At 48.4% G+C, this 14,404-nt stretch overlaps 1 protein-coding gene across 1 annotated transcript in view; it reads right to left on the bottom strand.

Moving 5' to 3' along the window:
• GRXCR2 (glutaredoxin and cysteine rich domain containing 2) overlaps positions 1 to 14,404 on the bottom strand; it is a 75,066-nt gene that overhangs the window by 26,300 nt on the left and 34,362 nt on the right. The gene's annotated exons all lie outside the window — the stretch shown is intronic.

Here is a 14,404-nt window from a genome sequence, read left to right as displayed (position 1 = left end):
ATAATGACTAAATTGTCTACATATAGGAGAGAAGATGTGTGAAAAGAGAACATTTGAGGAGAATCGATTAGTGGCAATTAGTGTTTGCACTTTTAATTGTAGTTTTTCTGCACCTTGCTAAAGGGATGTGTGACACTGTGACATGAACCTACATTATTTCTAATAAGACCTCTTGATAAGTGCTAAGCTCATGGGTCAACCGAACTCCTGACATGGGTTTGAAATGTCACACTTTCATCAACCTTATTTACTTTTGTAAATATAGTTAGAACAGCCATAGCCAAAATACAGACTATAGCATCAGCAGGTGCAGATAGCAAAAAACATCTATGAACAGTCATCCTGTAGCAATTAACAGTGCAGAAATGTAGAGGGCTGTGTGTCAGAGAACCTGTGGCGGTACAATAGGGGTGTACGTTTTCCAGATGCCTTAATTCCTGCAATCCTACTGGTCATACAACAGACACTAACCATTGTAGTGGTCTTGGTCTCATCAATAATCTCTGTCTGTGATGGCGACTGGGTGAGGTTTACACTCTGCTGCAGACGTGGAGCCCATATATCCCTGAGTTGCACAACAGGAGGTAGCAGTGCGGCATAGGCTACCATCATGTCGTTACAGTAAACAGTGTCCCTCATCCCAGCTGCGGTCGTTGGGGAGGGTTTCTGCCCATACATTCTAGGTCCACAGCAGCAGCAGCAGCTTTATGCATGTATGGGATGAGCTTGAGATCAAAAACATAATCCAGGAGCAGAGTGAGCCGAGTTGTTTGGAGAATGAAACCCATCATCGCACTTATATCAGCACATACTTCCTGCCAGTAAGAAATATTTTGACAGCACTCAGCCAGATACAGGCAGTTTGCCTCTGGTTTCCTACAGCTCGCATCAACCACCAGTCTAAAGGCCCTAATAGCCATTGGCACATAGTATATTGTTTGCTGAAACAAAACTACAGACACCGTTGTCTTCTGTTCAGAGCATAGCCTTTGTCCGCGCACAGCGGTGTGTCCATTGCCCACCTGTCATCGGTGATCATCGGTCTATACCTCAGTGTCCCCTCACCCGAAGGGGTACCAGGTCTCGAGCTAGGACATTGCCAATGTAAATGCCAGCGACCAATTGTCAGGGATCCAGGTGAAATATCACCTCCGAAAGAGCCTGGAGGGGCCGTAATTCTATGGGGAAACAGATGAAAGCTTGCTTTAACAGTCCAACCTGAAATAGAAAAATATATCCAGCTCTGTGACACACTCTTTAGCTCTGAGCTGGAGAATGGTCTAAAAATAACTATCTAGAAAAATATCTCTTAATCCTAGCTCAGTTGGATATGCGCCTTAAGTTCCAAAGCGAGTGAAAGCAGAGAATTATTACCTAAATGGGATACTGTGGAAAACAGTTTTAGTGGCCATGTATGAGGCCAGATGTAAAGAAATGGCTCCCTGTTGCAGTTACCCCCCACTTTTTGCCTGATGCTGACTTGACTGAGAAGTGTGCTGGGACCCTGCTAACCAGGCCCCAGCACCAGTGTTCTTTCACCTAAAATGTACCATTGTTTCCACAATTGGCACAACCCTGGCACCTAGGTAAGTCCCTTGTAACTGGTACCCCTGGTACCAAGGGCCCTGATGCCAGGGAAGGTCTCTAAGGGCTGCAGCATGTCTTATGCCACCCTAGGGACCCCTCACTCAGCACAGACACACTGCTTGCCAGCTTGTGTGTGCTGATGGGGAGAAAATGACTAAGTCAACATGGCACTCCCCTCAGGGTGCCATGCCAACCTCCCACTGCCTGTGGCATAGGTAAGTCACCCCTCTAGTAGGCCTTACAGCCCTAAGGCAGGGTGCACTATACCACAGGTGAGGGCATATGTGCATGAGCACTATGCCCCTACAGTGTCTAAGCAAAACCTTAGACATTGTAAGTGCAGGGTAGCCATAAGAGTATATGGGCTGGGAGTCTGTCAAAAACGAACTCCACAGCTCCATAATGGCTACACTGAATACTGGGAAGTTTAGTATCAAACTTCTCAGAATAATAAACCCACACTGATGCCAGTGTTGGGTTTATTAAAAAATGCACACAGAGGGCATCTTAGAGATACCCCCTGTATTTTACCCAATTGTTCAGTGCAGGACTGACTGGTCTGTGCCAGCCTGCTGCTGAGAGACGAGTGTCTGACCTCATGCGGTGAGAGCCTTTGTGCTCTCTGAGGACAGAAACAAAGCCTGCTCTGGGTGGAGGTGCTTCACACCTCCCCCCTGCAGGAACTGTAACCCCTAGCAGTGAGCTTCAAAGGCTCAAGCTTCGTGTTACAATGCCCCAGGGCACTCCAGCTAGTGGAGTTGCCCGCCTCCTGGACCCAGCCCCCACTTTTGGCGGCAAGTCCAGGAGAGATAATGAGAAAAACAAGGAGGAGTCACTGGCCAGTCAGGACAGCCCCTAAGGTGTCCTGAGCTGAGGTGACTCTGACTTTTAGAAATCCTCCATCTTGTAGAAGTTGGATTCCCCCAATAGGATTAGGGATGTGACCCCCTCCCCTTGGGAGGAGGCACAAAGAGGGTGTACCCACCCTCAGGGCTAGTAGCCATTGGCTACTAACCCCCCAGACCTAAACACGCCCTTAAATTGAGTATTTAAGGGCTCCCCTGAACCTAAGAATTTAGATTCCTGCAACAACAAGAAGAAGGACTGCCTAGCTGAAAACCCCTGCAGAGGAAGACCAGAAGACAACAACTGCCTTGGCTCCAGAAACTCACCGGCCTGTCTCCTGCCTTCCAAAGAACTCTGCTCCAGCGACGCCTTCCAAAGGGACCAGCGACCTCTGAATCCTCTGAGGACTGCCCTGCTTCGACGACGACAAGAAACTCCCGAGGACAGCGGACCTGCTCCAAAAAGACTGCAACTTTATCCAAAGGAGCAGCTTTAAAGAACCCTGCAATCTCCCCGCAAGAAGCGTGAGACTTGCAACACTGCACCCGGCGACCCCGACTCGGCTGGTGGAGAACCAACACCTCAGGGAGGACCCCCGGACTACTCTACGACTGTGAGTACCAAAACCTGTCCCCCCTGAGCCCCCACAGCGCCGCCTGCAGAGGGAACCCCGAGGCTTCCCCTGACCGCGACTCTCTGAAACCTAAGTCCCGACGCCTGGGAAAGACCCTGCACCCGCAGCCCCCAGGACCTGAAGGACCGGACTTTCACTGCAGAAGTGACCCCCAGGAGTCCTTCTCCCTTGCCCAAGTGGAGGTTTCCCCGAGGAAGCCCCCCCTTGCCTGCCTGCAGCGCTGAAGAGATCCCTTGATCTCTCATTGACTTCCATTGCGAACCCAACGCTTGTTCTAACACTGCACCCGGCCGCCCCCGCGCCGCTGAGGGTGAAATTTCTGTGTGGGCTTGTGTCCCCCCCGGTGCCCTACAAAACCCCCCTGGTCTGCCCTCCGAAGACGCGGGTACTTACCTGCAAGCAGACCGGAACCGGGGCACCCCCTTCTCTCCATTGAAGCCTATGCGTTTTGGGCACCACTTTGAACTCTGCACCTGACCGGCCCTGAGCTGCTGGTGTGGTAACTTTGGGGTTGCTCTGAACCCCCAACGGTGGGCTACCTTGGACCAAGAACTGAACCCTGTAAGTGTCTTACTTACCTGGTAAAACTAACAAAAACTTACCTCCCCCAGGAACTGTGAAAATTGCACTGTGTCCACTTTTAAAATAGCTATTTGTGAATAACTTGAAAAGTATACATGCAATTGAAATGATTCAAAGTTCCTAATGTACTTACCTGCAATACCTTTCAAACAAGATATTACATGTTAAATTTGAACCTGTGGTTCTTAAAATAAACTAAGAAAAGATATTTTTCTATACAAAACCTATTGGCTGGATTTGTCTCTGAGTGTGTGTACCTCATTTATTGTCTATGTGTATGTACAACAAGTGCTTAACACTACTCCTTGGATAAGCCTACTGCTCGACCACACTACCTCAAAATAGAGCATTAGTATTATCTCTTTTACCACTATTTTACCTCTAAGGGGAACCCTTGGACTCTGTGCATGCTATTCCTTACTTTGAAATAGCACATACAGAGCCAACTTCCTACATTGGTGGATCAGCGGTGGGGTACAAGACTTTGCATTTGCTGGACTACTCAGCCAATACCTGATCACACGACAAATTCCAAAAATTGTCATTAGAAATTGATTTTTGCAATTTGAAAAGTTTTCTAAATTCTTAAAAGACCTGCTAGGGCCTTGTGTTAGATCCTGTTTAGCATTTCTTTTAGAGTTTAAAAGTTTGTAAAAGTTTGAATTAGATTCTAGAACCAGTTTTAGTTTCTTAAAAAGTATTCCAACTTTTAGAAGCATAATGTCTAGCACAGATGTGAATGTGGTGGAACTCGACACCACACCTTACCTCCATCTTAAGATGAGGGAGCTAAGGTCACTCTGTAAAATAAAGAAAATAACAATGGGCCCCAGACCTTCAAAACTACAGCTCCAGGAGCTGTTGGCAGAGTTTGCAAAGGCCAACCCCTCTGAGGATGGCAACACAGAGGATGAAGATAGTGACTTGGAGGAAAATTCCCCCCTACCAGTCCTATTTAGGGAGAACAGGGTCTCTCAAACCCTGACTCCAAAAATAGTAGTCAGAGATGCTGGCTCCCTCACAGGAGGGTCCAGCCTCTCTGAAATCACTCAAGGTAACTCCAGTGAAGAGGACATCCAGTTAGCCAGGATGGCCAAAAGATTGGCTTTGGAAAAACAGATCCTAGCCATAGAAAGGGAAAGACAAGAGATGGGCCTAGGACCCATCAATGGTGGCAGCAACATAAATAGGGTCAGAGATTCTCCTGACATGTTGAAAATCCCCAAAGGGATTGTAACAAAATATGAAGATGGTGATGACATCACCAAATGGTTCACAGCTTTTGAGAGGGCTTGTGTAACCAGAAAAGTGAACAAATCTCACTGGGGTGCTCTCCTTTGGGAAATGTTCACAGGAAAGTGTAGGGATAGACTCCTCACACTCTCTAAAAAAGATGCAGAATCTTATGACCTCATGAAGGGTACCCTGATTGAGGGCTTTGGATTCTCCACTGAGGAGTATAGGATTAGATTCAGGGGGGCTCAAAAATCCTCGAGCCAGACCTGGGTTGATTATGTTGACTACTCAGTGAAAACACTGGATGGTTGGGTAACTGGAAATGAAGTGCATGACTATGTTGGGCTTTATAATTTGTTTATGAAAGAACACATTTTAAGTAACTGCTTCAATGAAAAGTTGCATCAGTATCTGGTAGACCTAGGTCCAATTTCTCCCCAAGAATTGGGAAAGAAGGCAGACCACTGGGTCAAGACTAGGGTAACCAAAACTTCCACTGGGGGTGACCAAAAGAAAGGGGTTACAAAGCCTCCCCAGGAGAAAGTGGGTGACACTAGAAACAAAGAAAAAGAGTCCCCTGTAGGCCCCCAAAAACCAGACCAGGTGGGTGGGCCCAGAGACACAACCCAAAACAAAGGTGGGTACCAGGGTAAGAGCTGGGATGCCACTAAGGCATGGTGCCATAACTGTAAACAGACAGGGCACCACACCAAGGACACTTCTTGTCCCAAAAACAAACCCCCTAGCAAAATCCCAGGGGTGACCAGTGTAGCCATTGGGGATGACTCCTCAGATGAGGAGGTCTTCATAGCCTTCAACTGGAAAAAGGGCCCAACAGGTGAGTTGGAGATTCCAGAGGGAAGTAGACACTTCCCCCACCTACTGGTGAATGGAATCCCAGCCACTGCCCTGAGAGACACTTGTGCCAGTCACACTATTGTGCATGACAGGCTGGTGTTCTCAAACCAGTACATCCCAGGTGAGATGGCCAGAGTAAGAGTTAGCCCAGACAGGGTCACTAATAGGCCTGTGGCTTTTGTGCCCATAGAAGTGGCTGGAACTTTTAGCTGGAGAAGGGTGGTAGTCAGTACAGACCTCCCCCTTGATTGTCTCCTTGGAAATGACTACCCAGAGGTTAGTCAGAGCCTAAGAGAAGAACTGGTCCAGGGCCAGTCCTCTCCCAAGGAGTCTGGAGTGCCTACCTCTGCAGTAAATGCAAGTAGGCCCCAGAAGAAAAAGAAAAGGAAACAGAGTAGGAAAGGTGGACAACCTTTAGCCAAGGTTCCAGCAAGCCAAGGAGATTCTGCTCCAGTGGGGGAGAACTCCAAAAGTGGCTCTGATAAAATCCAACCTGACCCACAAGAAGTCCTGGCTAGTCAGGCAACTGTTAAGCCTGAGTGGGTGGCTCCTCAGCTAACAGAAGAAAGAGTGGAAGAAGGGTGTTTACTACAAGATGTGGTAACCCCCCACTCTAATACAGCAGACAGGCACCCTGAACCCAAAGAAGCCTGTAACTTAGCCCCTTCCCTTGTAGGTGAAGAGCTAAAGGTGTGGTTCTGGGCACTGACAGCTGTCAGTGGCCTCTGCTGGGTGTTAGCCTTTATGGCTGCACTATCCTTGGCATGGTGGTCTGACCCCATGCCAAATAACAAGTTAGGCCCCCTGACCCTGTTGGTCATGGTGGGGTTACTCCAGCTCTGGGTAACCTCTTTGGGTAAGCTAGGGGTGACCCTGGCTAGGATAAGATTAGCAGAGGTGGATACCTCTAACCCCAAAATAGAGAGAATGGGTGAAGACATAAAAAGCACAGACAAGAGGCAGTTCAGACTAGGTCCTATCACTGTGGAAGTGGGTCAGTTCCCCAGAGGGAATGACCTGAACAGGAGGATGTAAGGCAGAGTAGGCCCTGCAACAAACCAGCCTATTTCCTCTACTCTTCCTCGCCTGACAGACTAGGAAGACTCTCCCAGCTTTGGCTGAGTCTCCTGGCCTGTGGGCTGGGGGGGGCTTGTGTAAAGAAATGGCTCCCTGTTGCAGTTACCCCCCACTTTTTGCCTGATACTGATGCTGACTTGACTGAGAAGTGTGCTGGGACCCTGCTAACCAGGCCCCAGCACCAGTGTTCTTTCACCTAAAATGTACCATTGTTTCCACAATTGGCACAACCCTGGCACCTAGGTAAGTCCCTTGTAACTGGTACCCCTGGTACCAAGGGCCCTGATGCCAGGGAAGGTCTCTAAGGGCTGCAGCATGTCTTATGCCACCCTAGGGACCCCTCACTCAGCACAGACACACTGCTTGCCAGCTTGTGTGTGCTGATGGGGAGAAAATGACTAAGTCAACATGGCACTCCCCTCAGGGTGCCATGCCAACCTCCCACTGCCTGTGGCATAGGTAAGTCACCCCTCTAGTAGGCCTTACAGCCCTAAGGCAGGGTGCACTATACCACAGGTGAGGGCATATGTGCATGAGCACTATGCCCCTACAGTGTCTAAGCAAAACCTTAGACATTGTAAGTGCAGGGTAGCCATAAGAGTATATGGGCTGGGAGTCTGTCAAAAACGAACTCCACAGCTCCATAATGGCTACACTGAATACTGGGAAGTTTAGTATCAAACTTCTCAGAATAATAAACCCACACTGATGCCAGTGTTGGGTTTATTAAAAAATGCACACAGAGGGCATCTTAGAGATACCCCCTGTATTTTACCCAATTGTTCAGTGCAGGACTGACTGGTCTGTGCCAGCCTGCTGCTGAGAGACGAGTGTCTGACCTCATGCGGTGAGAGCCTTTGTGCTCTCTGAGGACAGAAACAAAGCCTGCTCTGGGTGGAGGTGCTTCACACCTCCCCCCTGCAGGAACTGTAACCCCTAGCAGTGAGCTTCAAAGGCTCAAGCTTCGTGTTACAATGCCCCAGGGCACTCCAGCTAGTGGAGTTGCCCGCCTCCTGGACCCAGCCCCCACTTTTGGCGGCAAGTCCAGGAGAGATAATGAGAAAAACAAGGAGGAGTCACTGGCCAGTCAGGACAGCCCCTAAGGTGTCCTGAGCTGAGGTGACTCTGACTTTTAGAAATCCTCCATCTTGTAGAAGGAGGATTCCCCCAATAGGATTAGGGATGTGACCCCCTCCCCTTGGGAGGAGGCACAAAGAGGGTGTACCCACCCTCAGGGCTAGTAGCCATTGGCTACTAACCCCCCAGACCTAAACACGCCCTTAAATTGAGTATTTAAGGGCTCCCCTGAACCTAAGAATTTAGATTCCTGCAACAACAAGAAGAAGGACTGCCTAGCTGAAAACCCCTGCAGAGGAAGACCAGAAGACAACAACTGCCTTGGCTCCAGAAACTCACCGGCCTGTCTCCTGCCTTCCAAAGAACTCTGCTCCAGCAACGCCTTCCAAAGGGACCAGCGACCTCTGAATCCTCTGAGGACTGCCCTGCTTCGACGACGACAAGAAACTCCCGAGGACAGCGGACCTGCTCCAAAAAGACTGCAACTTTATCCAAAGGAGCAGCTTTAAAGAACCCTGCAATCTCCCCGCAAGAAGCGTGAGACTTGCAACACTGCACCCGGCGACCCCGACTCGGCTGGTGGAGAACCAACACCTCAGGGAGGACCCCCGGACTACTCTACGACTGTGAGTACCAAAACCTGTCCCCCCTGAGCCCCCACAGCGCCGCCTGCAGAGGGAACCCCGAGGCTTCCCCTGACCGCGACTCTCTGAAACCTAAGTCCCGACGCCTGGGAAAGACCCTGCACCCGCAGCCCCCAGGACCTGAAGGACCGGACTTTCACTGCAGAAGTGACCCCCAGGAGTCCCTCTCCCTTGCCCAAGTGGAGGTTTCCCCGAGGAAGCCCCCCCTTGCCTGCCTGCAGCGCTGAAGAGATCCCTTGATCTCTCATTGACTTCCATTGCGAACCCAACGCTTGTTCTAACACTGCACCCGGCCGCCCCCGCGCCGCTGAGGGTGAAATTTCTGTGTGGGCTTGTGTCCCCCCCGGTGCCCTACAAAACCCCCCTGGTCTGCCCTCCGAAGACGCGGGTACTTACCTGCAAGCAGACCGGAACCGGGGCACCCCCTTCTCTCCATTGAAGCCTATGCGTTTTGGGCACCACTTTGAACTCTGCACCTGACCGGCCCTGAGCTGCTGGTGTGGTAACTTTGGGGTTGCTCTGAACCCCCAACGGTGGGCTACCTTGGACCAAGAACTGAACCCTGTAAGTGTCTTACTTACCTGGTAAAACTAACAAAAACTTACCTCCCCCAGGAACTGTGAAAATTGCACTGTGTCCACTTTTAAAATAGCTATTTGTGAATAACTTGAAAAGTATACATGCAATTGAAATGATTCAAAGTTCCTAATGTACTTACCTGCAATACCTTTCAAACAAGATATTACATGTTAAATTTGAACCTGTGGTTCTTAAAATAAACTAAGAAAAGATATTTTTCTATACAAAACCTATTGGCTGGATTTGTCTCTGAGTGTGTGTACCTCATTTATTGTCTATGTGTATGTACAACAAGTGCTTAACACTACTCCTTGGATAAGCCTACTGCTCGACCACACTACCACAAAATAGAGCATTAGTATTATCTCTTTTACCACTATTTTACCTCTAAGGGGAACCCTTGGACTCTGTGCATGCTATTCCTTACTTTGAAATAGCACATACAGAGCCAACTTCCTACACCAGACGATAGCAAGTCCATGCAGTTCGGGCAACCCATTTAATGCTTTGGTAACAGCTTCACCCCCAGTGGGGCGAGAGGGTCAGGTGATACAACAGCCTTCTGTCTATTATTAGATGAGGAAGGTGTGGTGGGTATGGACGGAGCACATGTGCTAAAATATGCCTGGTTAGCTAAAAACATGGTCGAGATAAGGGAGAAAGAAGCCCCTTTTGCAATAAGGTATAGGCAGAACTTCCCACCACGGGCAGGGCTGTTTGTCTACCCACGCCACACGATCACCAATGACTGTAGGGTTGGAAAGAAAATATACAGCAGCAGAATTGGGATGTTAGCAAATATTCTTATGAGGACCTCTAGTTTAATGAGAATTACGTGTTTTTCTAAGGAAAGTGTGAATTGGGTCCAACAATCCACCAGGCTCAAAGGCTTGTCACTAAGCACTATAACCACGTCCCTATATATTTGTATGTGCACATAACAAACCAAGGACTCCTGCCATCGAAGAAGGAAATCCTTCTACTAAAGGGAGAATTGCTACCATGTATGGCCAACAAAAGTGGGGAAACAATGGAACTAATCCAGTTATTGGACAGACAGGAGATCCCCAAAAAGAGAATTTCTCTGCATGGCAACGATGACACATTTAGAGCAGGGTTGCATACATATCAAAAATGTTATATATACATACATATATATATATAAAGAGGGAGAATGCACTATGCACTGCAGTAGGAAGTACAAACTGGAGTAAAGGAAATTCCTGAGTTCCCCACGATATCTCAATCTGTCTCGGTAGTTGCCAGTTGACGCTGCTCTGAACCACACAATCAGTATTGAGCACCATATTCCTAACTCTGAATTCAGCCTCAGCTCAGCCTTCTGTAAAGCGGCAAACATAGGGGGTGATTCTGACCCCGGCGGTTCACTACCGCCGGGGCCAGGGTCGGCGGGAGCACCGCCAACAGGCTGGCGGTGCCCCGCAGGGCATTCTGACCGCAGCGGTTTGGCCGCGGTCAGAAAGGGAAAACCGGCGGTCTCCCGCCGGTTTTCCGCTGCCCTGGGAATCCCCCATGGCGGCGCAGCTTGCTGCGCCGCCATGGGGGATTCTGACAGCCCATACCGCCATCCTGTTCCTGGTGGTTCTCCCGCCAGGAACAGGATGGCGGTATGGGTTGTCGTGGGGCCCCTGCAGTGCCCATGCCAATGGCATGGGCACTGCAGGGGCCCCCGTAAGAGGGCCCCACATTGTATTTCAGTGTCTGCATTGCAGACACTGAAATACGCGACGGGTGCCACTGCACCCGTCGCACCTTCCCACTCCGCCGGCTCAATTCTGAGCCGGCGTCCTCGTGGGAAGGCTCTTTTGCACTGGGCTGGCGGGCGGCCGCCCGCCAGCCCAGTGCAAAAGCCAGAATCACCGCAGCGGTCTTATGACGGCGGAGCGGTGTTCTGGAGGGGGGAACTCTGGCGGGCGGCCTCTGCCGCCCGTCAGGGTCAGAATGACCCCCATAATGTCTCACTCCAGGGAGACAAAGATGTTTTTCCACATCCAGGAGCATGGCCACCGCCGCCACTCCCTAATGCAGGGGTGCAATAAGGCAATTATGGTACGAGTGTGTGATGTGGAGCAGTCAGGAACAAAATCCACTTGGTCTGCAAGAACTATACAAAGAATGACTGAGAGGAGCTTATCAGCAAGGATCTTTGCCAATATGTTGTTATTGGTGTTAAATAATATCAGAGGCCTGTAAGACCCGTCAAGCTTAAGTGATGTACCTAGTAGAGGATAAAAAGTAATTAACCTCTGCCTTTTCATTTATGGAAAGCTGGTTAGAAGTGAGTATATTAATGTATTGTTTTTAGAAGTCAATAAGCCCCTCGCTACCTAGTGGATGTCTCAAGAATACTTTTGACCATATATTTGCCACCCATAACAAGAGTTTTGCCGTGGCGGCTCCTCTGCTATGACGGAGGAGTGTCGCACCCCGCCGCTGCAAACCTTCAGCAACAAAAGGATAAGCTAAACTAAGTTTATTATCCTTTTGTTGTTGAAGAGGCAGAGCCAATGGGGATGACGGGTACGAGGGGAGTGCACTGTGCAGAGTGGTAATATCCTGGAGTTCTGTGCTCTCCTGAGAGTTTGCCTATTGCTCCTCTAAGGAGAAGAGAGTGGTCTAAAGAGTGGCTTCTTAATAACGTCGGTAGTATAAAGTGTTCTGAGGTACAGACCCCAATATAGTCTTTAAAGGCCTCCCTGAAAGTGGACCCATCGGCATCAGTCTGCAACTATTCCATTACTACAGCTCTTAATTCAGCATTGTGCAGCGATCTGAAGGGAAAACCTCATCTTCTACTTCTTGAGAGAGCCAGCAGACTCATTAAAAGGACAACTGGGAAATAATCAGAGTGTCCTGCCCGTTAGCTAACTTTCTTGGTCCATGCATAGATGGGGCCTCCCACAACCACTTATACTTAGGTGGCACATTTCTTGGATATTATTTACATGGTTTAACTTTTACTCACTTGATGTCATCTTGAATTGGCAGTCATGCAGTTTTTATGTCACTTAGAATATATGGTAGATGTATATGGAAAAATGCTAAACCCACCGAAAGACGCACATATGCGTACACACATGAATAGTAATCTGGATTTGAATATAAAGTCTTATTCAGTCAGTGTCCATGTTTTCTTCCTTTTCTCCTCTTATTTCATACTCTGATCCTATTTATTATCACTTTATATACCCCCTTACTACCACCAATGTCCCTACAGATTCTACTCACCATGAAAGTGACATCCTAGGTGGACAGGGTCCAAAGATTAGCATTTCTGATCCTAAATGTTCTTTTTCATTTTGTTGTCAGTAATATAAAAATTCATTCTCGTCATGATTAATTTAATATTTATTTGTGACTGTAGTAAGAGACAAGTCTCTGATTGCCAGACAGAGGGGAAGCAGTTCATACTGCAAGGTGTGTAGCACAGAGTGAATTGAATGATGTGTGCACAAAGATTATTTCGAGAGATGATTTAACTCATAGAACTTTTTGACCGCCTTATAATTAAGGTTCCCAGTTTTCCGTTTTTACTGAATTTTAGAGAAATAGACATCAAACAATGCCTTTCTTGTTAGTATTTATTTCTAAAAGTAGAAAATACAGAAAATTGGGCTTATTTTGAGTGACTCTCCATGCTGGCATTCATGAATGCCAGGACAATAGATGTGCAGATTAACAACATGGAAAGTGGAACAAGTATTGGCAAAGCGAATAGGTCTCGTCTGTTTTCAAGCTATTGGCTTTGGCAGTCGAGTGGGGGCGGGAGTTAGGGGGTGCAGGTGGGTAATGGGATAGTTAAAAAATTACTGTGAAGCGTCCAGCACTGGCTCCTTCATTGCATTTTTTTTATATCTGGGAGGTGAAAAAAAACATTGACAGGAGGGTGGTAGGCTGTTGAGGGACAGATGAAACAGGGAAGGGAGGGAGGTTGGAAAAGAACCAGGATGGGGGTGCGAAAAGGTAAAAAAGAAAATGCTATGATGCGGCCAGCGTTGACTGAGTAATGGCAGCGGCAGGCGAGACAAAATAAAAGTGGTGAGGCCGCCGGAGGCGGGTGTAGGGGCACTGCAGGGTGGAGGGGGATTGCGGGTGGAGGCAGATTGATAATAATAAATAATAAAAAAAACACTTACCTGGTGGTGCCGGCCGCTTGCTGGTCCCAAAGACTCCCTGTGCAATCCCCTTGCTGCTCTCATGTTATTACCAAGCATGAGAGCAGTGCACGGATTGGCTTGGCGGGATGGGTTGCCACTCGTTCAGGCACAGGGAGCCTGTGCGTTTTCTCCAACCCGGCTATCAAAAACCCAACTGTGCATGTCTGTTTGGCTGGCCTAGAACGGATGGCCAAACAGACATGTGCAGTTACGTGCACTCACTCCCCCCTTCCCATGGCCTGGCCCAGCCCGCCCCTCCCTGCACATGCTGGCTCAACCAGCAGCAGAAAAATAAAACAATAGTTAAATTTTGTTTTTTTTTCTGCTGCTTGCTCTCAGCGAGCTGGTGCGATGCTCCTCCGCTATTGCGGAGGAGCCACTGCTGAATAATGTTTGGGTTCTAAGTTGATTATAGAACACAAGAGTCTTGCAAGTGAGAGGCAGAATGCCATGCCGGATACACACATTGAACGAATGTTGTGAAGTTGTTTTCTTAACAGTATTTTATTACTGGAAGCTCGTCGAAGGGCCACTTGTCACGTTTATTTGAATGCAAGATTTGGGTACAGTACAGATTTATATCATCTTTTAGAGTATAGGCGGTCTCTAGTTGTGGCTGCAAAAAAGGAGTGAAATAGTGGGTCGGTAGTACTTTAATGGAGTAATGTGTACAGCATAATTTACATTTTTTCCTCTTTGTGTCGAGTCCACCCAGCTGCACAGCATAAGTGGTGTGAGTATGGCGCATTGTTTCTTTCACGTGGTTTGTGACTGTCTGAAGGACTAAAGTGGAGGGATCAGAAGGAGGAACCGTGAGCATGTCAGGGGAGCTTCGCATGGACTTCAGGGCAGCCTGCCAGTGTTAGGGTCAGTTCTACTTGCTGTTAATGTTGCTCATTTATTGGTGAAAGTCTTCCACCGATAGACACATGGACACGAACTCATAGTCTCTAAAACCGTTGTCACCTGTGCAGCATGCAGCATGTTTGTGACATGGCTAGGGGAAGAGTGGGCCATGGAGATAACAGAAATTCATCTTCTTCCATTCAAAGTCTGGAAGTAGAAGAGAAGGAGTATAATTAGAGGGAGATTTGATGTTACGTAAA

The sequence above is a fragment of the Pleurodeles waltl genome, chromosome 7, assembly GCF_031143425.1.
Source record: "Pleurodeles waltl isolate 20211129_DDA chromosome 7, aPleWal1.hap1.20221129, whole genome shotgun sequence".
Lineage (NCBI taxonomy): Eukaryota > Metazoa > Chordata > Amphibia > Caudata > Salamandridae > Pleurodeles > Pleurodeles waltl.
This window is presented reverse-complemented; position numbering and strand designations above follow the sequence as displayed.